Here is a 25442-nt window from a genome sequence, read left to right as displayed (position 1 = left end):
CTATGGCCGCCGCCATTTGCGTTCCTTATTTTTCACCATCTTAGTCTATGTAAATATTTACGTAGACTATTACGGCGAAAACAAAGGGGAACACAAATAGCGTAGCGGGTGCTATTTGCATCCCTTTTTGATTCGCCGTTTTAGCCTACGTAAATATTTACGTAGGCTAAAACAGTGAATCAAAAAGGGATGCAAATAGCGCCCGCTACGCTATTTACATTCCCCTTTGTTTTTGCCATAATAGTCTACGTAAATATTTACGTAGACTAAGACAGTGAAAAATAAGGAACGCAAATGGCGGCGGCTGTAGCCACCGCCATTTGCGTATGCTTTTTTTTTTTTTTAACCCAGCTATAATAGGCTATGTAAATCTTTATGTAGCCTATTACGTCCCTGTAAAAAAAAAAAAAACACCTCCAGACTGCAAATGGTAGCGGCGGCAGCTGGTCGGAAGACCAGCCACTGCAGCTGCCGCCTCCGCCACCCGGAACATCCGCCCCAGGTAAGTCTCATCCCGGGGGGGAATCTGTGGGGGAGCGGGGGGGGCAGGCTGTTCCGCCACAGATTTCGTGGGGTTGAATGCTCTGGTATTCGGCCTCATCAAGATCCGTGGCGGAATTCTCTGACATTCCCACCCCAAATTAAAAAACAACACCACCATTCTGGGTTATCAGAATGTCAGTCTTGCTGTAGTGCTAGAAGAGAGGCCCTCTCACTGTTTAGCACAGCCTTCCCCAAGCTGATTCCCTCCAGATAGTCATGCTGGCTGGGAATGATAGGAATTGCAGGCCAACACATCTTGTTGCTATCTACTGATTAACCCATCATGCCAGCTACTGATGTAGGCAACAAATAGTTTGGGTCACCTCACAGTTGGATTCCTCTAGCAATACAGTAAGGCTCAGATGCTTCATAAGGCAATACAGGACCAGGACAATGTGGGGCATTTTTGCTAGTCCCAGGCACTTCTTCCTCCACATCTGGGTTTGGGCTGAAACTAGGGGTGGCAGAGAATTCCACCATGGATTCCAGTGAGGCCGGATTCTTTAGAATCCTCCCCCCCCCCGGAATCCATGGAGGAACAATCTCCTGCCCCCCCCGCCCCCACCCCCCCGTGGAATCCCCCGGGATGGAACTTACCTGGGGCAGATGCGGTGGATTCGGCGGTGGCAGAGGCAGCTGGTCTCCTGGCCCGCGGCAGCTAGGCTGCTGCGGCCGCCATTGCTGTCCTTCAAGCTGTGATAGGCTATGTAAGAATTTATGTAGGCTAGAATGGCAAGAAAAAAAGAAACTCAAATAGCACCCACTACGCTATTTGTGGTTCCCTTTTTTTCGCCGTAATTGCCTACATAAATATTTACTTAGGCTAGAATGGCGAAAAATAGAGAACGCAAATGGCGGCCGCCATAGCCACCACCATTTGCGTATGCTGGTTCGTTTTTGGTTTTTTAGGGATTAACCGTGATAGGCTACATAAATTCTTACATAGCCTATCACGGCTGCCTGGCTGGACACAAATGGTGGATGCTACGGCGGCTGCCATTTGCATCCGCAGCAGCTCGTCCATGGCCAGAAATCCGGCTGCGGATGGCACTTGCCAGCTGCTCTGCGGCCTGGCCGTGGAGCGGAGCTGGCTGTCGAGGATCCCAGGGGGAGGACTGGATCACCTTCCCCCCCGTCAAGGATTCTGGGCGGAGGGACGGAGCGCCCCCCCCACCGTGAACAGAATCCACGAACAGATAAGTGACTTTCGTACATCCCTAGGTCTGAAACATCGAAGAAAAGTGTGAGTGCATGAAGAGTAAGTTGGAAGCAAGTACAATTTGTGACATCGCACATTGTCATTACTGATCATGAGGCATGTCAGTTAAGGCCTTAGCTTCCCATTTCCTGGATTTGTGGAGCTTGAGCCAATATGAGATAGCTTAGTCTGGACTTAAACTGGCAGGTTTTTGGATCATAGAATAACCCATCTCTTCATGTCAAGCAGTTGTCTAACAGAAAAAGACAAAACAATCCAATCAATCCTTTCCACACCCATTATTCTGCTTGATCCTTTCTGCTTGATCCTTTCCACACCCATTATTTCTCTGGGCCACATCCTCCTTCCAAAGTTGCTTTACAGTGCAATCCTATGCATGTTTAGACAGCAAAAAGTCCTACCATTTCCAGCATTCCCCAGTCCTATGTGTGACCTGACCGACAGTAGCTCAAGTCTTTCATGAGATGAACTGTGTTGCTGTTGCTTATACAAGTTAAAGATCAATAGATCTACATTCACACATCAGCATGCTTAAGAGTGCAATCCTATCAATTGCACCCTTGCTGTTCATAAGCTCCCAAACTTGGAGGCTTCTGAATTTGCTATGCTCTCTGAAGCCGGCAGGGCAGGAGGAACAGTGGAGATAATTTTCACCTCCCTGTCCTCCAGTCTCCTGTATTTTCGCTACATGGGCTTTTCAACCCATCTAGTGATGGTGCTTTGGAGGGGGAGGGAAGGAGGCTGGATGAGGCTCGAGACAACTCATATCCTGGCCTCTCTTGTCTCCTCCCCTCACCACAAACCAGAATGCCCCCTTTCCTGAGGGTCTGAAGTCACTTTTCCGACCTCAGTTCTCTCCATGCCGGCTGTGAGGGGAAGGGGTCTGGGGTCAGATCTCCAACTTCCCCTTCCAAGGTTGGAGTGCTGTCTCTGATCTCGGAAGGGTTTTATGAGCCATCCTATGGTCCCTGGGATGCTCTCCCAAGAGCCACAGGTGCACCCTCTAAATGTTTAAACAGAAAAACCCAGTATTTCTTCTAAAGTTCACTAGTACAGTTTATTCCCTCTTCCCTCTTATGAATGTATGAAAAATTCTACATGAGCCTTCTTTGGTGCTTAGTGAAATCAATAGAAATACTTCAGTTTAGATTCAATTGGTATTGGAGACTCCATTCTTGGATCAATGAAATGCTGCACGTTTAATGTTGTTTGGCACCAGATGACCAAAAAAGGGGAGAATCAAGCTTATACCCCCATCTCCCTCTTCCTACACTCCTCAAAAAAGAGCACACACACCCCATTCAGCTAGAATATAAAGAACAAATGGAAGCTTCTCATAGTCTGAGCATTAAGAGAGGATAAAAGCTATATTATATCTGTCAGTCTGGCAAGTAATAGAAGCAGCTCTAGAGGCAGATGACCACCAAAATGGTATCCTAGCAACATAGTGTAGTCCAGTTACAAACAGTGCTATCAAGCCCAAATTATCCTTTTCGCTATCTTGGCTTTGAAAGCACAGGCACGATGCATATATGGCAAAGGATGGAAATTGTTTGCAGGGGAAAGAGTGGGACTTTTCCAGGTTTAATCAGGGATTAAGGAAAGCTTGAGGAAATTGTGGGAAGGGTGCCCCAAATAAATGAACCTCCAAGTTTTTAATGATGGTAATTACTCATTTAGTATTCATGTTGTAGCCCCTTCGCTATACATGGTACTTTGCAGAATAACATAAGCAGAACAAATATAAGACAAGACAATGCCCCAAGGAGCTTCCAATTTAAATTTTGATGGTGAGAGAGGAAGAAAAGGAGGGAAGGGAAGGCAGGAGGAAGGGTAACTGAATGTATGCAGGAATCACATGATGAAGCCTTTCACTTTATTTATTTATTTATTTATTTATTTATTTATTTAAAACATTTGCATCACGCCCTATATCATTAAGATCTCTGGGCAGCGTACAGATAAAATCCATGTAAACAGTATATAACAATAAATAATTTAAACATCTAAAAATGTATTAAACCATTAAACAAGCTAATACCGATTAAAATCTTAAACAATAAAACAGTTAAAACAGTGTGCTACTTTAGGGAATGCATTTAGCCCTCAAAGGCTTTGGTAAAAAGCCATGTTTTTACTTGGCACTGAAATGAAACCAATGTCTGGAGCCAATCGGGCCTCCAAGGGAGGGCATTCCACAACCAGTGTGCCACAGCAGAGAAGGCCGTCTCCGACATCTCACCATAGTGTATGTCTCACACTGGTGGGATGCAGAGGATGGCACCTCCAAAAGATCTCAGTCCTCAGGCAGACATATATAGGGAGATGCGCTCCCTCAAATATCGAGGTCCCAAGCCGCTTAGGGCTTTAAATGTCATCACCAAAACCTTGAATTCTGACCGGAAGTGTATTGACAGCCAATTTCAGACTGGTGTTATATCATTTTTATGAGATGTTCCGGTCAGCAGTGTAGCTGCTGCATTTTGCACTAGCTGCAACTTCCGAGTCATCTTCAAGGGCAGCCCCACATAAAGTGCATTGCAGTAGTCTAATTCGGAAATTACCAGCACATGTACTACTGTGGCTGGGCTATCCCTGTCCAGGAAAGGCCACAGCTGGTGGATCAGCCAAAGCCGGACCCAAGTACTCCGGGCCACGGAGTCAATCTGGGGCTCCAGTGACAGGGATGGATCTAAGAGTACTCCCAAGCTACACACCTGTTCCTTCAGGGCAAGTGTAACCTCATCCAGGACAGGTTGCTTACTCAATTCCTAGGCTTGGGAGCCACAGATCCACAGATCTTCTGTCTTGTCAGGATTTAGCTTCAGTTTATTGGCCCACATCCAGCCCCTTATGGCCTCCAGGCACTGGTCCAGCACCTTCACTGCCTCAGCTGACTCCGATGACAAGGAGAAATAGAGCTGAGTATCATCAGTGTACTGGTGACACCCCACCCCAAAACTCCTCATGACTTCACCCAACAGCTTCATATAGATATTGAACAGCATGGGGGATAGAACAGAACTGGAATCCTCCAATACCACTCTCTGGAACTGGCCCTGCAGGTAGTAGGAGCAGAACCACTGTAGCACAGTGCTCCCAACTCCCATCGTGCAGAGCCGATCCAGTAAGACACCATGATCAATGCTGTCAAAAGCCTCTGAGAGATCCAGAAAGATCAACAGGATAGCACTCCCTCTGTCTTTCACCTGGAATAGATCATCAGTCAGAGCAATCAAGGCTGTTTCAGTGTTGTACCCTAGCCTGAAACCAGACTGAAATGGGTCTAGATAATTAGTTTCCTCCAATAATGTCTGAAGCTGCCCAGCAGCCACCACCACCCACTCAAGCACCTTGCCCAAAAAGGGTCTATTAGCAATGGGGTGATAAGTTCTCACATACCTCTGGGTCCAGAGAGGACATCTTCAGGAGAGGGTGCACTACAGCCTCTTTCAAGGTGGCAGACACCACCCCCTGACAGAGTGAAGCTTTTACCAGCCCCTGGACCCACCTAATCAATCCAGCCCTGCTAGATCATATTAGCCAAGATGGGTAAGGGTCAAGCTTACATGTGGTGGGACAGACTGATTCAAGCAACTTGTCCACATCATCAGGCTGCAACAACTGAAACTGATCTCAGGAAACACAACCAGATGGAAGTTGGAACACTGGACACCTCCTCAGACTCTGCGATAACTGTGGTGTCAAGTTCTGAGCGAATACGAGCAACTTTCTTCTCGAAGTGCTTAGCACATTTATTACAGGAAATGACTGAGGGTTCCAATCCCAATTACTCTGAGCCTGAGCAAAATCCCAACAGGCTTTTCACCACTCAGAACAATTCTGCTGGGTGACATTTTGAGGATGAGATAACAGATGTGTAATAAGATTTGTTTTTGCCATCCTCACTGCCGCATAATAGGCACAATGCAGAGTCTTTGCTAATCTTCTATTATACTTGCTCTGAGACTTGCGCCACCTGAATTCTAGCTCTCGTCCGGCCTGTTTCATTGCCCATAGATCTTCTGTAAACTAAGGTGAATTACGGGCTCCACAGCACTGGAGTGGGTGCTTGGGAGTGGGCGGTCCAGATTCTAAAGAAACTGGCCTCCTGGAGTCCGTGACGGAATGGACTACCCTCCCGCCACCCCCCGAAATTCCCCCCAGGATGGACCTACCTGGCGGTGGCTCTGGCGGTGGCTCCGGGTCATTACTTACCCCAGCGGGTCGTTACTTACCCCGACAACGGCTCTGGGTCATTACCCCATTCCGGCCGGCAGTCCGCAGTGGGGGGGGAGGTGATCCATCCCTCCCCCCCCCGGAATCCTCCCTGGCTGGCTCCGCTCCATGGCAAGGCTGCAGAGCCACCGGCCGCAGCCGGACTTCCGCTACGCTTGCCACCATTTGCATCCCTGCCAAGCCATGATAGGCTACATAGATACTTATGTAGCCTATCACAGCTTGGCAGGAACGCAAAAGGCGGCCTGCATAGTGGCAACCATTTGTGGCCACAGCCCGGTCACAGCCAGAAGTCCGGCTGCGGCCAGCCCCGGCCGGCGGCTCCACGGCTTTACTGCAGAGCAGAGCCAGCCGGAGAGGTTTCCAGGGGGGAGGGATCACCCCCCACCGGGGACTGCCAGCTGGAACGTGCTAAGTGTTTCGCACACCCCTAGCAGACGATCTTAATCAGTCCCCCACCCCTGCAGAGGGGATCAGCAACTGCCAAACCAAACTTCGCAAGGAAATTATCTGACCATGACAACAGGGTTGTTGGGGAAAAAAACCCAAACCCCATCCCTGATCCTCCCAGCATCAAAAACCAGGTCCAGGATATGGCCTGCCACATGTGTCAGGTCAGTGATGTATGAAGACAGCCCCATGGTTGTCATGACGTCCCGAGCAGCCCTGGCAGGATTGCCTTGGCATGGATGTTGAAGTCCCCACTGTGCTAGGGTTTTGCAGCATCACCTCTGAGACCACCTCAGCCAGCTCAGGCAGGGAGACTGCTGGGCAACAGGGTGGGCAATACACCAGCAGCATATCTATTCTGTCTTTTTGGCCCAACACAAGATACTAAGGATGTATGAAACACCGACCTGGCTCTGCGCCAGGCAATCTGCAGTGGGGGGAAGGTGCTCCGTCCCTCCCCCCGGAATCCTCAATGGGGGGGAGGCGCTCCATCCCTCCCCCCAGAATCCTGCCTGGCCGGCTCCGCTCCGCGGCCAAGCTGCGGAGCCGCCGGCCGGCTCCAGCCATCCGCAGCCAGCCATCCAGCCGCTGGGCAGCCCTGCAGGGACGCAAATGGCGGCTGTCATAGCCACCACCATTTGCGTCCCTGTATTGAGCCATGATAGGCTACATAAATATTTATGTAGCCTATCAGGGCAGGGGGAAAAACCCCAGCATACGCAAATGGCGGTAGCTGCCGCCATTTGCATATGCTGGGTTTTTTTCCCCCCTGCCATGATAGGCTACGTAAATAGTTACGTAGCGTATCACGGCCTCTGCAGGGACGCAAATGGTGTCCCTGTGTTAGCCATGATGGGCTACATAAGTATTTACGTAGCCTATCATGGCTATGAAGAGGAGGAAGCCAATGGCGGCTGCAGGACGGCCACCATTCGCAAAGCAGCACAGACAGGAGCAGGTAAGTGCTCCGTTTCATGCGCCTTTCGTGGGATGGGGGTGGTGGGGGCTCCATTCTGCAATGGATTTCGGGTGGCCGAATGCACTGGCATTTGGCCTCACCGAGATCTGTCGCAGAATTCTCTGACATCCCTACAAGTAGGTATGGGGGAGAATTTCTCCCCGAAACTTCGGGGGGCCGAGTGCCAATGTATTCGGCCCCCCGAAGTAGTTTCGGGGAGAAATTCTCTGCCCCCCCACCCCCGCCCCCCCCCGGGATGGGACTTACCTTTCCCGAATGTCCCTCCCGGCGGCGGGTCCCGGCGGCGGTTCGGCAGGTCTTCGTCAGGGGCGGAGGCGGCAGCCGGTCTTTTGACTGGCTGCCGCCGCCGCCATTCCAATAAAAGTAAAAAAAAACCACGCCCCCGTGACAGGCTACGTGACGATTAACGTAGCCTGTCACATTTGCAAAGTCAGCCGTGATAGTCTACGTAAATCGTCACATAGCCTATCACAGGTGACTTAAAAAAAAAAAGCGCATACGCAAATGGCGGCCCCCATAGGGAGCCGCCATTCGCGTTCCTTATTTGGTCGCTGTAGTCTACGTAAAGATTACGTAGACTACGGCGAAAATAAGGGCAACGCTATGGGGGCCGCCATTTGCGTACGCGCTTTTTTTTTTTTTAAGTCACCCGTGATAGGCTACGTGACGACAGCCTATCACGGGGGTGGTTTTTTTTTTAACTTTTTATTTCGCGGCCGGGCGAGGTGAGGCGCCTCCTCCCCGGCCTGAATTTCGGCTGGGCAAGGAGGGAAGCCTCCCCCCCGGCCTGAATTTCGGCCGGGCGAGGCGGGAAGCCTCCCCCCCCGGCCTGAACTTCGGGAGGAGCAGCGAAGCGCCTCCCCCCCACCGCGAAGCAAGCTGCGAGACCAGGTAAGTGGCTTTCGTGCACCCCTACCTACAAGATACAGACCCTCAAAACTGTTGCTAAGATGGATGAGTTTCCTCGTGAGGGAGATGGAATCCTTACAGATGACGGCAACTTCCCCGCCCCCCACCCCTCCAATCTCAGTTGGTGCTGCACTGAGTACCCAGGTGGACAAAGCTGAGACAGATCCACCCCACCCAGCTCATCCACCCAAGCCTCAGTAACGCACACCAGGTCAGCCCCTTCATCCACAATCAAGTCATGGATAGTTATTGTTTTATTATGGACTGACCTGGCATTCAAAAGTAGCACCAACATATCAGAAGGTGGGCCAAAAGGACAACCTAAATTTTGAGGTATGGGGGAAGGACCAAAAGATGGGGCAGATTTCAAAAATCTGTCCCACCTTTTCCTTACCCGACATGTCCAAGCCCCAATACCATACCTCCCTCTGCCCAAGATTACTCCACTACATACAGATATATTTAATTAGTCAGTGCTGCATATCAGGTTCAAGTTAAAAATACAGCTACAGAGGCCACTTCTAAAGCTGACAGTCCCAAGTACTCTACTACTTATCATGTCTGTGAATAATGTATATATCTTTAAGAAGCCTGCAATTATTTGTTTTCTCTTCCCTTTCTAGAGGCCTGGGCAGGGCTTGTATCCTCTGCCTGCAGGACTTGGAGCTGAGGCAGTCTGATAAGTGGTTCCCCAGGAGTTAGTCTCCTCTCACATGTATAATAATAATAATAATAATAATAATAATAATAATAATAATAAAAATGTTGCTGCGAGAACTTCTGGGTCTGAAGTGCATTACCTAGAGAGCAAGGCCTACGGGTGGACTGCAAGTTGAGCAGGTAAGCTCGCCCCCACATCAACCACGCCCAATGGTTATTACAGTATATATCATTTATTACATTTCTATTCCAGTAGCCGAAGCTCTCTAAGCAGTTCACAAAAAGTGAAAAACTAAAATACAACACAATAAAACAATTGTTTGTGAAGTACCATTAGAGCCCATGGGATATCTGGAGCCAAGCTTGGTTCTTAACAAAGCTTCTACCCTTGTCCATTAAATTTGCAGTTTCTCTACTAAACAAACTAAGAAAAATAATGCTAGCTGCCCCCACCCCAAATGAGCCTTAATGCTTAACTTTTAGTCCTAAGGGCATTTGGGTACATTTATGTATTTTCTTATAAAACCCAAATATCTCTTTGCCAGTAGTGTGTAGTACAAGCCTCACTGGTAGGCACAAAGGGTTCAAATCCAGAGAGGCAAGTTTGTGAATAGAAAGAATAGTGCTATTATTAGGGATGTCAGAGAATTCCGCCATGGATCTCGGTGAGGCCGAATGCCAGTGCATTCAGCCCACCAAAATCCGCAGCAGAACGAAGTCCCCCGCCCCCCCACCCCGCAAAAGGCACACGAAATGGCACACTTACTTGCTGCCATTCGCGCTGCTTTGCGAATGGTGGCCACGTGTGCGGCCACCATTCGCTTCTTCATTATTGCCATGATAGGCTAAGTAAAGTACTTACGTAGCCTATCACAGCTAATGCAGGGACGCCATTTGCGCCCCTGTCTTTTGCTGTAATAGGCTACGTAAATATTTACGTAGTCTATCACGGCAAAAACAAAGGGAACGCAAATGGCTGTTGCCGTAGCCGCCGCCATTTGCATTCCCTTTTTTTTTTTGCCGTGATAGGCTACGTAAATATATACGTAGCCTATCATGGCAAAATACAGGGATGCAAATGGAGGCAGGTACAGTGGCCGCCATTTGCGTCCCTGTGCAGCCCAGTGGCTAGATGTCTGGCTGCAGGCGGCCCCAGCCAGCAGCTCCGCGGAGTCGCTGCAGAGCGGAGCCGGCCAGGGAGAATTTCGGGGGGAGGGACAGAGTGCCTCCCCCCCACCGCGAATGTCACCTTTCAAAAAGGTAAGTGACTTTCATACATCCCTAGTTATTATTAAGAAATTGGAGCGTTTGTGATTCAAAATATAGAAGAAAAGAAGATAAAAGCTTTCCACCCAGTCCCCAAGGGATAGGAGTAGGCAGTGGCGTAGAGAAGAAAAGCCTCTCAGGGATGCCGTGCCAGTTCTTTATTAGTAGGGGTACTGAGGTCATGTGCCACCCCCTTCAGACTTCCCTGTTCCCTCTGAGTTTACCTGCAATTCTCACAGTAGCTGGGGGGAAATGAATTTTCCCAACAACAATATATCCCTGTTGTGCTGCAAAGTATTTTGAGGTGGCTTGGTCTTGAGTAGGCAGTGAAGCCCCATTAGCTTTACAAAGGACCTGCTTCTGGTGGAGACAAAAACTGCTAGAATGGGTTTGTGATGCAGCTCAACACAGCTGCCTGCCTTTTTGGCCTCTCCTTGGGGCTATGGCTACGGGGACTGAGGGGATGAGTGCCTGCACTGCAGAATTCACCACTGCACCACTAGGGCTATGGTACGTACTTGCTCGACTTGCAGAATTGGAAGATTCAAAAGTCTTTTGCCAAAGTCCTCGCCACCATCTGGGAGGCACAGCAGCCTCCAGTTTTCATAAGCATATATTGCATGGGTCAAAGAAGCAAGGAGTGGAATTGATTCCATAGCCACAACTTTTCTAAAAGGAAGTGCATACCGAATCTGGACCATCTGAGAAGAATTTCCCAAGACAGGCCCCACACTTTATTAGGGGAACATCTTCAGGTTTGGGAAAGAGTTACCACATCCCTTTTATGTCGTGGACCAATCCATGTCTCTCATGTCTAAAATACAGCAGTAGTCAGAATTCATTAAAAGCCAATCAGGGAAGATCAGGTTTATATCCTCCATTCTAATTACGGTTGTTTTGAACTAAGCACTGAAAATGTTGTGCTATTATTTAGGACAGAAAAGATAGAATTTTCAAACCTATTTATTTATTTATTTTCTGTGCCACTTCTCAGTAAAGCCTCTCAAGTTGTGTACAAGAACACCAAGATGAAATAAAACAATAAAACATTCTACAACAACAGCTTGTTGTATAATGGACACCAACAGCGTCAGACAAGAATCAGTAAGTGATTTGGAGGTACTGACTCTTGCAACTGACAACTCCCTAGGATTGCTTAGGTTACAGGTGGGGAGCTTACGGCCTTCTGGATGTTTTGTCCTACAACTCTCATCAGCCCTACCCAGCAGAACTAATGGTGAGGGATCATGGGAGTTGTAGGCCAAAATAGTTGGAGAACCACAAGTTGCCCTCCCCTGGTCTAGGCCATGCTGGTTGGAAATGAGGGAAGTTGTAGTTGAACACATCTGGAGGACACCACATTGGGGAAGGGTGGTAAAGGTGGCAGACAAAGGAATACACATGAGAAGGAGCACAGTTTCATTTTGCTGAGTCCCCACCTAAAATTTGGGGATGATAAAATGGCAGTTGCCATGCCAAGCAGGCCAGAGTCATCACAGAGCCAATTCGTGCTTTATTTTTTAAAACTCATGTGCAAAGTGCTTGATTTTAAATGACAAAATGCATGTGGTGTCATCAGTTGTGAGTAATGTACATGGGTATAAATGACCAGTAATTTTGCTGCTATAAATTCCACATCTCTGTAATCAATTCTGTATCTCTGCTTATCAATGCATTCTAGACTTATTTTGACATTAACATTTGGTACAATCCTCTATCTTTCTACTCAGAAGTAAGTCCCACTGAGGTCAATAGGGCTTACTCCAAGGTGTATATAGCACTGCAGCCTAATACAATAAAAAAGATGAGAATGAAGAAGAAAAGCAGTATCTTAAGAGTCTTGAATTTGATTTTTTTTAAAAGAAAGCTCTTTGCAGATTTACAAACTTTCCAGACAGTCAGAATGTACCTTGTTGCCCACATTGCAACCAGGGTATTCCAGTGCTGTTGCTAAGTTCTTGAAACAGAACATTTTTCATCATTTCACATTATCCATTCTCCTTGATACTTCCATTATTCTTAGAGCCACTGATCATCCAGCATCCACATCTTTCAACGGAATACATAATCATCCCTGCTCTAAATAACCTTGTCCTTTAGATGACAAGTGTACTTGTGTATAGATTAATTGTGAGAACTGACTCCATCTTCCTTGTTAAGTGAAGACAAGGAAGACCATTAAGGAATTTATTCAAGAATTTATCTGGCCTTCATTCAAATGAAGGGAATTCATTGTATGAAAGTAACTAGACCAACATTTTAAAGCACTGTTTACGTTGAAAATCTATGGTGCTCTCATATTTCTGTGACTCAGACATTTCTGTGCATTTACAACACTATCTTAGTCTTGTTTACTTATTTCCAAATAAGTGTATGTTGAGATTGCAGTCTAGATCATCCTTCCAAAATCCCCACAAGGGTAGTCAAACTGGTCTAAAAGTATACCTGCTTGGTTACACATCTGAAAAGCAGGAGCTGCCTATATTAGCTATCCTCTGGTTAGGAACAAGTTCAAATACTGTTTTTATTCCATGAAGTAAACAGTTTCTCAACTGGAATCATCCATTACAAGAAAGTCTAGAGGAAGTAATTAGGAAGTTCATTAAGGAATGTCTAGTTCTCTGCGGTATCCTTTTGAAGCTTGAAGGTTGATGTCACCTTAACTATGCAGTGGTTCCCATTACTAAATAATGAAGATTTATGCCTCCAGGTTCAGGAGCAGTACATTAGTGCCCTCAGGTGCGGTTTGCGGGCTTCCTGGTATCACCTGACTGGCCACTGTCGAAAGCAGGAATATTGGACTAGATGGATTTTAAAGTTTAGTTTAGATTTTAAATTTTAGATTTTAAAGTTTAGACTAAAGTTTAGGTTTGAACAGAACTCAGTCTTACATTATGTTATTTGTGTTATGTTATGTTATCATATAGCGGGGGGGTGGGCAACTTGTGGCCCTTCAGATATTTTGGCCTACAACACCCATCATTCCACATCATCGGCTATGCTGGCTAGGGTTGAGGGGAGTTGTAGGTAGGGATGGACGGTCACCCCCCCCCAATCCAGGTTCTCTGGGTGCCCGCCAAGCTTCTGTCCCTGCTTGGTCGATTCCCCCCCCCCCCACTCACTGAGCTGTCCACACTCATCCGTGAGCGCCGTTTTGCCAAAGAAAATGGCGATCACATATATGTGCAGATTTAATTTTACTCAAAATGGTGCCATGAATAGCCCATATACGCAAGATTACAGACATAAATGGCTCATTTACCCCTGTAAACTTGCATATATGGGCTATTAACGGCGCCATTTTGCATAAGACTAAATGTGCGCATATTCATGATTGCCATTTTGTTCCAGAAAATGGGGCTTGTGGTGCTCACAGACAGGTCCTGGGTGAGTGCGAGCAGCTTGGGGACCATGGGGGGGTCAAGCGGGGGCAAGCTTGGTGGGCACAGTGCGGGCAGGAGGGTCTCCCAGACTCCTAGACCCAATCGGGCATCCACACCATCCTTAGTTGTAGGCTAAAGCACCTGGAAGGCCACAAATTCCCTGCCCCTGGTATAGAGTCTAGGGATGTACGAAAGTCTAGGGATGGCAGAGAATTCTGCCACGGATCATGGTGAGGCCAAATGCCAGTGCATTCGACCCCCCGAACTCCGTGGTGGAACAGCCTGCCACCCCCCGCCCCCCTGCGGATCCCCCCCGGGACGAGACTCACCTGGGGCGGTTCTTCCGGGCGGCAGTGGCTCCGGCGGTGACTCCGGCGGCTGTAGCTGCGGCGGCTGATCTTCCGACCAGCTGCTGCCGCCGCCATTTCCACTCTTGTAAAAAAAAAAAAAGACTTGATAGGCTACGTAAATCTTTACGTAGCCTATCATGGCTGGGTGGGTTTAAAAAAAAAAAACCTACGGCTGCTGCCATTTGTGTTCCTTATTTTTGCCTGTCTTAGTCTATGTAAGTATTTACGTAGACTATGATGGCGAAAATAAAGGGGGACGCAAATAGCATAGCGGGCGCTATTTGCGTCCCTTTTTGATTCCCCATTTTAGCCTACATAAAGATTTACGTAGGCTAAAACAGGGAATCAAAAAGGGACGCAAATAGCGCCCGCTACGCTATTTGCGTCCCCCTTTATTTTCGCCGTCATAGTCTACGTAAATATTTACGTAGATTAAGAGGGCAAAAATAAGTAACGCAAATGGTGGCGGCTGTAGCTGCCACCATTTGCGTACACGGTTTTTGTTTTTGTTTTTACCCAGAGCCCTCCGCGGCCGGAAATCCAGCTGCGGATGGCTGTGGCCTGGCTGGGCCTGGCGTCCGTGGAGCTGCCGCGGAGCACAGCCAGTCGCGGAGGATTCTGGGGGGGGAGGAATGGCGCGCCTCCCCCCCCATCGAGGATTCCGGGGGAAGGGACAGAACACCTCCCCCCCCACCATCAACATAATCCGCAAACAGGTAAGTGACTTTCGTACATCCCTACAAAAGTCTTACCTGGCTCCACACCGGGCAATCCGCGGTGGGGGGGAGGCGCTCCATCCCTCCCCCTGGAATCCTCCCGGCCGGCTCTGCTCCGCTGTGGCTCTGTGGAGCCGCCAGACGGGGCTGGCCACAGCCAGAGTTCCGGCCATGGCTGGGCTGCTGCAGCCACAGATGGCGGCCATCGTAGCAGCCGCCATTTGCGTCCTTGCAGTCAGCTGTGATAGGCTACATACGTATTTACGTAGCCTATCACGGCAAAGAGCAGGGACGCAAATGGCGTAGCGGCCTCCATTTGTGTCCCTGCTCTTTGCTGTGATAGGCTATGTAAATACTTACATAGCCTATCACGGCTGACTGCAAGGACGCAAAAGGTGACTGCTACGATGGCTGCCATTTGCGGCCACAGCATCCCGGCAGCAGCTGTCTGGGAGACCAGCTGGAGCCACTGCCGCCGGAGCCGCCAGGTAAGCTCCATCCTGGGGCAATTCTAGGGATGGGGGAGAATTTCTCCCCGAAACTTCAGGGGGCCGAGTGCCAACGTATTCGGCCCCCCGAAGTAGTTTCGGGGAGAAATTCTCCGCCCCCCCACCCCCCCGCATCCCACAGGATGGGACTTACCTTTCCCGAATGTCGCTCCCGGTGGCGGGTCACAGCGGCAGTTCGGCAGGGCTTCAACAGGGGCAGGGGCGGCAGCCGGTCTTTTGACCGGCTGCCGCCGCCGCCATTCCAAGAAAAGTAAAAAAAAAAAAATGCCCCCGTGATAGGCTACATGACGATTAACGTAGCCTATCACGGCTAGATTTGCAAAGTCAGCCGTGATAGGCTACGTAAATCGTCACGTAGCCTATCATGGGTGACTTTTAAAAAAAAAAAAGCGCGTACGGCTAATGGCGGCCCCCATAGGGAGCCGCCATTCGTGTTCCTTATTTGGTCACTGTAGTCTACACAAAGATTACGTATTTGCGTTGCCCTTATTTTAGAACGCTATTTGCGTTGCCCTTATTTTCACCGTAGTCTACCTAAAGATTTACGTAGACTACAGCGACCAAATAAGGTACGCGAATGGCTGCTCCCTATGGGGGCCGCCATTTGTGTACGCGCTTTTTTTTTTTAAGTCACCCGTGATAGGCTACGTGATGATTAACGTAGCCTATCACGGCTGACTTTGCAGATCTAGCCGTGATAGGCTACGTAAATCGTCACGTAGCCTATCACGGGGGCGTTTTTTTTTTAACTTTTTATTTCGCGGCCAGACAAGGCGAGGCGCCTCCTCCCCGGCTTGAATTTCGGCCGGGCGAGGCGGGAAGCCTCCCCCCCGGCCTGAATTTTGGCCGGGAGAGGAGGGAAGCCTCCCCCTCTTGGCCTGAATTTCGGGGGGAGCAGCGAAGCGCCTCCCCCCACCGCGAAGCACGCTGTGAGACTAGGTAAGTGACTTTCGTGCACCCCTAGGCAATTCCACGGGGTGGCGGGGGGGAGGCCGTTCCGCCACGGATTCCGCGGGGCCGGATTCTCAAGAATTCTTTGACATCCCTAAAGAGTCATAGAAAAGAGCTAGATGCAGGAACCCTTTGCTAGATGCAGGAAATCCAGAGCCAGAACACCACCAACATATGGCTGTCCAGCCTTGGCTTGAAGATATCCAGCACTGGAGGCCACCACCCCTCTAGGTAATTGGTTTAATTGTCAAACTGCTCTTACCACCAAGACTTTTCTCTTGATGTTCAACTGAAATTTGCTCTCCTGTAACTTATGCCCATTAGACCTAACCTTTTTCTCTATAGCAGCAGGGAACAAATCTTTGCCCTTCACAATGTGACAGACCTTCAGGTATCTGAATAGTGCTACCATGCCCCCTCAGTTTTCTCTTCTCCAGGCTAAATATGCACAGTTCCTTCAACCTTTCCTCATAAGACTTGTTTTTCATACCGCGCTGACGTATCTTCATTACTCTCTTCTGAACCCATTCCATCTTGTGCAGCCTGTTATGTTACACCAAGTACTGAGGTAAGTTGACTCCAGAAAAGCCAATGAAAGATCCTCTGTTGCTCGAACAGTATCTCAGTATGCAATATCAGTGCATATTGGAAACACAACGTATACAGTATACTATGGCTAGCTGGGGATACAAACCTTTATTTTATGTGGAATGCAATTAGAATGGGCGGATGCATTCCTCTGATCAGCTTAACACTCACATGTTACTTTATCTCCTGAAGAACTGGAAGGCTTGACTATAGCTTTTTATAACATCAGCAAAGTCTGCAGATCAATATTTTGCCAAATCCTGAATTGTCTTCCTTCTACAACAGGGTGGAGAACCTCAGGCCCGGGGGCCAAATCCACCCACCCAGGGTCCCAATCTGGCCCTGGGTTTGCTCTTACCCCCAACCGCTCATTGTTCTGTGGTTTCCTGGCTTTTGTGTAGGGATGCGTGAGAATTTCATTTCAGTTCACAAATCACTCAAAAATGCCCTGTTTGCAACTCTGCACATTTAAAAAAATGCACACTTCTTCCATTTGGAATACACACTTCTCCTTAGGGATGGCGGAGAATTCCGCCATGGATTTCAGTGAGGCCGAATGCACTGGCATTTGGCCCCCCGAAATCCGTGGCAGAACGGTCTGCCCCCCCTGCCCCCCCGCAGATTCCCCCTGGGATGAAGCTTACCTGGCGTGGATGTTCCAGACAGTGGTGGCTCCAGCGGCGGCTTCAGTGGCGGCAGCGGCCGGTCTTTCGACGGGCTGCCGCGGCCGCCATTTCCCTCCCGGTCTTTGCCGTGATAGGCTACGTAAGTATTTACATAGCCTATCACAGCAAGCCAAGCAAAAAAAATAAATAAATAATGGCATACACAAATGGCGGCGGCTATGGCAGCTGCCATTTGCGTTACTTATTCTTCGCCGTTTTCACCTACGTAAATATTTACGTAAGCTATTATGGCGAAACAAAAAGGAACACGAATAGCGCCCACTACGCTATTTGCGTTCCCCTTTTTTTTTGCCGTAATAGCCTAAATAAATATTTACATAAGATAAAACGGGGAAAAATAGGGAACGCAAATGGCGGCCGCCGTAGCCGCCGCCATTTGCGTATGCTGTTTTGTTTTGTTTTTTCCCAGCCGTGATAGGCTACGTAAATACTTACATAGCCTATCATGGCAGCCTGGCTGGACACAAATGGCGGCTGCTACGACGGCTGCCATTTGCGTCCGCAGCAGCCCGTCCACAGCTGGAACTTTGGCTGCGGACGGCCCTGGCTGGCTGCTCCACGGAGCCGCCACAGAGTGGAGCCAGCCGGGCAGGATTCTGGGTGGGAGGACCAGATCGCCTCCCCCCCCCGTCGAAGATTCCAGGGGGAGGGATGGAGTGCCTCCCCCCCACCGTGAATCAATTCCGCAAAAAGGTAAGTGACTTTCGTACATCCCTACTTCTCCTGGATGGAACGAACTGAAAAAAAGAAGTCACCAACAAGAATGGGAGTGAGCTGAACTGAGATTTGAACTAAAGTTCAGAGAATTTCAGCAAGCTCAAGCATCCCTAGTTCTCCATTCCTTATGTTTCTGCAGATTTTCCCCCACTTGTAAGAGGTTGCAATGCCTCTCCTCAGGCTTAGTTACCGTACTGACAGCAAGAGCTGATATTTTTGGTTCTTTGGCCCTGTCCCTTTTTCCTTCACACTGAAATACAGCCCTCAAGAGCTTCTCTGAAATAGAATACGGACCTCATGCTGAAAGAGGTTCAACACCCCTTTTCTATGAGATGGCCAAACCAGATCAGAGCCCAGTCCACATAAGTAGCACAGTACATAAGAACATAGGAACATAGGAACATAAGAACTAGGGATGTACGAAACTTACCTGGTTTCGTCCAGGGACATCCGCACTGGGGGGAAGGCGCTCCGTCCCTCCCCCCGAAATCCTACCCTGGACAGCTCTGCTCCACGGCTTCTCCACGTAGCCGCCGGCCAGGTGCATCCGCACGGCAGGTCTGCAGACACAAATGGCGGCCGGCGTAGCAGCCGCCATTTGCGTCCCTTCGCTGAGCAGTGATAGGCTGCATAAATATTTACGTAGCCTATCGCGGCAAAAGCGGGGATGCAAATGGCACCCACTATGTCATTTGCCTCCCCGCTTTTGCCGTGATAGGCTACGTAAATATTTATGTAGCCTATCACGGCTCAGCGAAGGGATGCAAATGCCGTAGTGGCCATTTGCGTCCCCGCTTTTGCCATGATAGGCTACGTAAATATTTACGCAGCCTATCGTGGCAAAAACGGGAACCCAAATGGTGGCTGCTACTCCATTTGCATCCCTGCTCTGAGCCGTGATAGGCTACGTAGATACGTACGTAGCCTATCACAGTTTGCCAGAGATGCAAATGGCGGCTGGCACAGCGGCCACCATTTGCGGGCGCAGCCTGGCAGCAGCTGGAGCTGCCAGAGCCGCCGCTGCAGCCAGATAGGCTCCGTTTCGTGGGGCTTTTGCGGAGTGGTGGGGTGGGTTGCTCCGTTTTGCCACAGATTCCAGGGGGCTGAATTCACTGGAATTCAGCCTCCCTGGGATCTGTGGCGGAATTCTCTAACTTCCCTAATAAGAACATAAGAAGAACCATACTGCATCAGACCAAGGGTCTATCTAGTCCAGCATTCTGTTCCCACAGTAGCCAACCAGCTGTCAACCAGGAACCCACAAGCAGGACACGAGCACGACAACCATATCCCACCCATTCTCTCCAGCAACTGGTGTACAGGCTCACTGGTAATAGAGATAGCACGTAGCCATCAAGACTAGTAGCCATTGATAGCCTCTTCCTCCAGGAATTTGTCCACCCCCCTTTTAAAGCCATCCACATCCTGTGGTAGCGAATTCCATAGTTCAACTATGTGCTGTGTGAAGAAGTACTTCCTTTTATCTGTTCTGAATCTCCCACCAATCAGCTTCATAGGATGACCCCAGTTTCTATTTTTTTGAGAGAGGGAGAAAAATGTCTCCCTATCCACATACTCCACAGCAGGCATAATTTTGTAGTTCTCTATCATGTCTCCCCTTACTCTCCTGTTTTCTAAGCATACCTTTGTATTTGCCCCCAACAGCATTCACAACAGCCCCAAATAACTAGGATTTAATGTACATATAAGAAATGACAGAAGAAACACAGGTTTGGATCCTAAGAGAAATTCAAGAAGGTCACAGTAGGAAAGTTTCTTACACTCTCCTCTCCCTGCAGTGCTTTGTGCCGTTTCTCACCAGAGCATCTTTGGAGGGCCAGCAGGACCTCTTCAGTAATGTGGGATGGGGAACGGGGATCACCCAAAATAGGACATAGATCCAAAGATAAGTTAACGCAAGGAAATTCAGAGAAGCAAAGTTTCCTGTCCCCTCCTCCCCATGCTAGCCCTCCAAGCTGCATCCCACATTGCTCAGGAGGATCCCCAACTCTCTGGAGAAGCTTTTGAGGGTGGTAACAAGTGGCTCCAGGGGAGAGGAGGGGATGGGAAACTTTCCTTCCTTGCACTTCCTTAAAGGTGCATTCCTATGCATGTTTAGACAGAAAAAAGTCATAGAGCTCCCAACATTCCCTAGTCACCATGTCTGCCTGAGGAATGCTGGGAGTTGTATGACTTTTTTTCTGTCTAAACATGCATACGGATGTACCCTAAGAGTGTATTTATCTTAGGATCTGGAGTTTTCAGACCATGCTTCCTCAGCAAATCCTTTTTTCTCTCCAGGGCAGCTGTCCTTGCCTACTTGTGAGACAAATAGCCTTTTTAGGCATTCTCCAAGCTCATATCCTTCCCAAGATGGCTTAAATTACATATAGAAAGCATGCACAGAAAGAGGACTCAAAATAATGTAGCAAAAGTTCAAAACAATACTAATGTGTAGCAAAGACACCATTTCCCAAGCATGTATATTCCCTTTTAATAAATGACCTGCATGTTAGCATGAAATAAAGAACTTTTCCATCTTATAATCTTGATGTGAGAGATATGTGAATGAAATTCCAGTTATCTATGTACTTATATTTTATATTTTTATACTGTTTTTCAGTACCCTAGGAATCCCTTTCCTTCAGGGGCAAAGCATAATTAGGGCAGTTTGATTCTGCATTACTACCTATCTCTAATAATGCTCTTTGATTAAGAGATCAAACTCCTCAAGGCAAAACTCCCTTATGCATCAGCATAGCCTTTCTAAATCCCTCATACTGGGACGAGACAGCAATGGTCACTGTCGCTTTGAAACTATAAAATCCAGCAGTTATTTGAATCTGTCTCAAATTTGTTACTGTATTGTAAATATATGCATTGCTGCTAGGTTTTATTCTGGCTGTACTTTTATACTGTAGTTTTAAGCTTTTATATTTTATATTGTTTTTATACTGTACTTGTGGTTTTAATTTTTGTGAACCACCAGAGAACTTCAGCTACTGGGCGGTATTGAAATGTAGTAAATAAATAAATATCGCTACCACTATTCAGAACTAGTGATAGGTGAGCTTTCCCCAATGGAAATCGTGATTCGCTCTCTAGGTTCCAAATTTCTGTCTAATCTCAGATTTAAGTTCTCCATTATTCTGAGTTCCCATTTTGTATATATGAACAATGCACAGATCTCCTCCTTCCCACAAGTCAGCCACCCCAGCCTGAATCATTCTCCTCCCCACCTCATTTTCCCTGAAACACCGTGTGCACGTGCTCTGAGCAAGAGCTGCTGACTTCACAGATTGCATTTCAGCTGGCAGACACTTCCTAGAATGACCATATGACCACCTATGTGGTCACATGACCATTCTTGGAAGTTCCTGCCAGCCTGAAATGCAATCTCTGAAGAGAGCTACACTTGCTACAAGTATGAAGGGAGGCTTTCTAAAGTAGTAACAGCTTCAGAAAAGCAAGTTTTGTGCTTGTAGCACTGTGGTTGTATTCAGAGAGAGCATTTCAGCCCAGTAGGCACTTCCTGGAAGTTTAGCTGCTTGCAGTCAATCTTGTTTTGAATAAGTTTGACAGCCATTCAAGGTCAGTAAACATGTGAGCATTACGAATATAGCAGATTTGACTTACACACTGCCGGAGTTCAAGTTTCGCCAACATAAATATTCAGGAAACTCAAATCCCTTGTATGGCAGAGAGCAGAATTAAAGAAAAAAGTGATAGTCCTTATATTAGCAAAGCAGGATATTAATTTTAGATAATACACTAGACATAGAATCAATAGAAGCCAAAGTAGGAAGTACTGCATACTGGTTGGAAGCTGGGTTGTTATTCCCTTATATTAAATATCATCATTAGGTGGAAGAAGGTAATCTCTCTCCAGTACTAAGATACCCCACTAAACAGCTAATAACTAATTGGACCAACACAAGTGCCTATTTTTTTTTTTAATTCTTCATATTTGCTAAGCAGATCACGTCTTTTTTGGCCATGCTCCAAAAACTATATTTGTTAGATCCATATGATACTCACATTTACACTATAATGCCACTGTATTATAGTATTACTGTATTATGTATTACTTAAGGTGACACAAAAGAAAACCCAAACCATAGCCACAAATGCAGTCATTGCTGTAAATATATAATAAAGTGTCCAAATCCAGTGTACATGTGAGGATAAGAATAAATCTGTGTGAGAGGTATTGAGTGAGAGGTATTAATAATGAGTAGCTTATTGTCATCCCTCCCCCACAAAAAACAACAACACATTTTTCTACAGTTCAGATGAGAAGGCTTTAAAGTGAACCATTCCAGGTTCTTTTTTTGAGCTAGGACTTCATTGGCTGCTGTTGTATATATTGTGCTATTTTGTAATTGTTAACTTTGATATTTTATTCTTATCATTGTTTTTATCATTATTTTCTTTTATCTTGTGGTTTTAAATCTTGCTGTACACTGCCTTGGGAGGGTTTACCCTTAAAAGGTGGTTTATAAACTTTTAAATAAATAATTAAAAGAATTTGTCTCCAAGAGATTTTCCAGATCCAATTGACTGTAAATGAAGGAGGCTCAATTCAGTGACAAGGGTCTTCAGTTGGTCCACAAAAAGATCCTGACTGTGTTTCCACCAGTGATTCATTCCAACCTGGCTGCGCAGTGAGGTCTCTGTGTTTCCATGACATCGTGGCCATTCAGCACCAGCCCCGCATTTTATCGCTGAACAACTGCTTCTTCTGAGACTGCTTATAGTCTGACTTTTCCAGCTTACCACAGCTCCATTACTGACCTGCTTCAACAATCGCACTGGGTCCAGTATCAAGTCCTGGCCATGGGGTGTGTAGCCCAGCCTTTGTGGGTGTGTCACTCTGACCTCAGTGAACTAACCCTTTCCCTCCCTGTTTTCCAGAAATTTCATTGCCATTTTGGAGCAGGATGCCGAGGGACCAACTTTTAAAACATGAAAATAAGCACTAGAACATAGCCCATGACCGCAGTCAAGGGGTATTTTCTCCCATTGTGCTGAATGAGGCTTGCCCTCTCAATGACCACAGAAATAACAGAGAAGCCCCTCAATTGACATGGCACATATCAAAGCCCAATTCCTTAAATGCGATAAAGTGCAATCTCAAGGCTTCAGCCTTATGACATAACTCATTCACAGCTTCCATATAGAGATCCTGTGCGTTAAATTGAGGGCTGGTTTCAGTCTCTTTCCCACAACAAACCCATTAGTGTCTCCTCCCGTTGTGGTGGATGAGGCTGAGATTCCCCCTCAACTGAAATGGCACAATTAAGCCCAGTTCCTTAAATGTGTTTAAGCAACCAAATGAGGCTCCAATGAATTGCCTTAGGAAGAAAGTACTTCACAGCTTCGTTATAGCTATCCTGCAGGTTACAATGGGAGTTGGATGGATTCCGTCTTTGTCTTTACTACTGGCTTTCCCACAACAAACCCATTAGTGTCTCCTCAGAAGTAACTCCCATTGTGCTGAATGAAGCTTGCCTTTGAATGCTTATATCAGAACTTACAGAGATTCCCCCTCAATTGAAATGGCACAATTTTAAGACCAGTTCTTTAAATGCGATTAAGCGCAATTGTGAGGCTTTGGTCCATTGTCTTAGGAAGTAACTCATTCACAGCTTCCATATAGAGATACTGTGCATTAAAATGAGGGCTGGTTTCAATCTCTTTCCCACAACAAACCCATTACTGTCTTGTCAGAAGTAACTCCCATTGTAGTCAATGAGGTCCTCTGGGTTAAAATGGGGGCTAGAGTCCCTCTTTGTGTTCTCCACCCCCTCTTTCCCAGCACAAGCATATATGTGTCTACTTGGAAGTAAGTCCCATAGTGCTCAATGAGGCTTGCTCCTGATATGCAGGTGCATCTGGACTTTCAAGGGAAAGGAGAAAGGGGGGGGAGGCGAGAAGCCTCTCTTCATAGCAAAGCTGATTCCTTTTTAAAAATCTGGTACTCCTCCATTAGCTTCTTCTTCCGTTGTCTTGGAAACACTGCCGAGGAGGTGGGAACATGGATGAGGTAATCAGACCAAACCCAGACTCCACCCAGCCTGCCATCAAGAAAATAATTGGATTAGAGTTCAGTGGAAACAGCACAGAACCCCACACTACAGCAATGATAAGCCGGGACTTTAAGCACTGTGGAAACTGGAAAAGGAGAAGATGCAACTGGGGAAACATGGCAACAAAGTTGCAGACAAAGTAGGGTTGGACAAGCCCATCTCCGTCTGGGGCGGTAGAGCTCGCTAAGCTGCCCCCGCAGCTCACGTAGCCCGGGCCTGCTCAGTGAGCTTCCTTGCTCACTCTGCCTACCCGCGAGCTGTGCGAGCCGCCCCTCTTCCTCGCACTGGCTGTCAAAGGCCAGCACAGGGAAGAGGGGCCTTGGCACAGCCAGCCCCCAGCCTCTCACCCTACCTAGCCTCTAGCCGGTGGGGGGGGAGAAGAGGATAGGTGCCTCCTTCTCCCCCCACACCTGCTACAGCGGCGGTGGCAAGGGACAAGATGGTCATTTTCTGTAAGGCCAGGAAAACTTATAAAAAACAACCAGCCTCTCCTGTGCCACTGCCGCTGTGGCAAGAATGGGGGAACGAGGAGAGGTGCTGCCTTCTTCCCCTCTCCCTGCTGAGGGAGCAGGCGCCCAAGCTCTTGCCCGACTCAGCACGCCACGAGTTGGGCAAGAGCTCAGGTCTGCGAGTTGGTGTCTGGGATGCTGAACCGGCAACTTCTCACCAGGCTTCAAGCCCCAACAGGACACTCGCGACATCCCTAAAACAAACGGAAGCCAGTAGCATGGAAACATGCCCCATGACATTTCCCAACTAGCTAGAAATTATTCTTGCTTGAGACTATAGAGAGCTACTGCCTACCCAAGCAGCCAATATTGGGCTAGAGGGACTGATCCTCTAATTCAATATGAAGTAGTATATTTATTTATTTCATAAAATTTATATTTATGTATTTATTTAATGCATATTTATTTATTGCAATTTAGTTATTGCAATTTGGTTATTGCATATTTATTTAAATATAAATATTTTGTATTATTCATTTCAGAAAATGTATATACCGCTTTTCATTTAAAAAAAAAAAATCCCGAAGTGGTTTACAAAATAAAGTCATGATAATATACATTAAAACCAATAATTAAAACTGTTGTATCCTAAGCTGATATTTGGTACTCTTTGCCACTGAGGCCACTTGGGCCTCAAGTGACAGAGATGAATCCAAGAGGACCCCCAGACTAGATATCT

The sequence above is a fragment of the Heloderma suspectum genome, chromosome 3 (genome assembly GCF_057233095.1).
Source record: "Heloderma suspectum isolate Gila_16-S chromosome 3, 16-S_ref, whole genome shotgun sequence".
In the NCBI taxonomy this organism is placed as follows: domain Eukaryota; kingdom Metazoa; phylum Chordata; class Lepidosauria; order Squamata; family Helodermatidae; genus Heloderma; species Heloderma suspectum.
Note: the sequence above shows the minus strand (reverse complement) of the source record.